This window comes from Narcine bancroftii, chromosome 4 (assembly GCF_036971445.1).
Source record: "Narcine bancroftii isolate sNarBan1 chromosome 4, sNarBan1.hap1, whole genome shotgun sequence".
NCBI lineage: Eukaryota > Metazoa > Chordata > Chondrichthyes > Torpediniformes > Narcinidae > Narcine > Narcine bancroftii.
The window spans coordinates 189,211,646-189,212,511 of record NC_091472.1 but is presented as its reverse complement, the minus strand read 5'-3'; positions in this window follow the sequence as shown (position 1 = coordinate 189,212,511).

Here is an 866-nt window from a genome sequence, read left to right as displayed (position 1 = left end):
TGATGGCTGCCCTTCATTACAGGAGGTGCAATTGTTAGTATCTCTGCCTCAGTTCCAGGGACCTGGGTTCAATCTTGACATTGTATTATCCGTATGAAATTTGCACATTCACTTGGGTGTTCTGCTTTTCGCTCCCATCTCAAAGACATGCCAGTGGGTAACTGGCTACAAAAACAAAATGATGGGTTTATTATCATACACATTGTATACGAACACCAAAATTTTTGCTGCAACCAAATTAGTACTTGTAAGGAAAAATTATGAAACTATTGAAATTAAGAGACAGCAAATATGATAAATAATAAAATATTCACAGTGATCCTAGTCCAAATAAGTGACTTGCCATAGTGCAGACAGCCTTGTTGTGCTCTTGGAGTGGTCTGTGATTAGTGTGCAAAGGAGAGGTTCAAGATTGATGGCTGTTGGAAGGAAACTGTTCTTGAACCTAGAAGTGCTAGGTATCAGGCTTCTACACCATCTGCCCAAAGGTAGCTGTGAGAAGAGATTGTGACCAGGGTGATGGGAATCCTTTAATGACAGCAGCACCTGATATGGATGTCTGCAATGATGGGTGGGGGTGGGGTCAGAGCCTGTGATGGATCTGGCAATTGTTTTCTACCATCTGCTGCCTTCTGTGTTCCCGATTTCTTGAATTTGCCATATCAGACTATGATGCCACCAGCCAGTATACTTTCCACAGGGCACCGGTAGCATTTTGAGCATCCAACAAAATGCCAAGTCCCTTCAGACTCCTGAGACAGTAGAGACACTGGTGTGCTGCCTTCACAATTGCAAAAGGGGATTAATGGGCAGATGAAAGAGAGAGGAAAGTAGCAGTGCTGCAAGGAAAATATGGGGCGAGTATG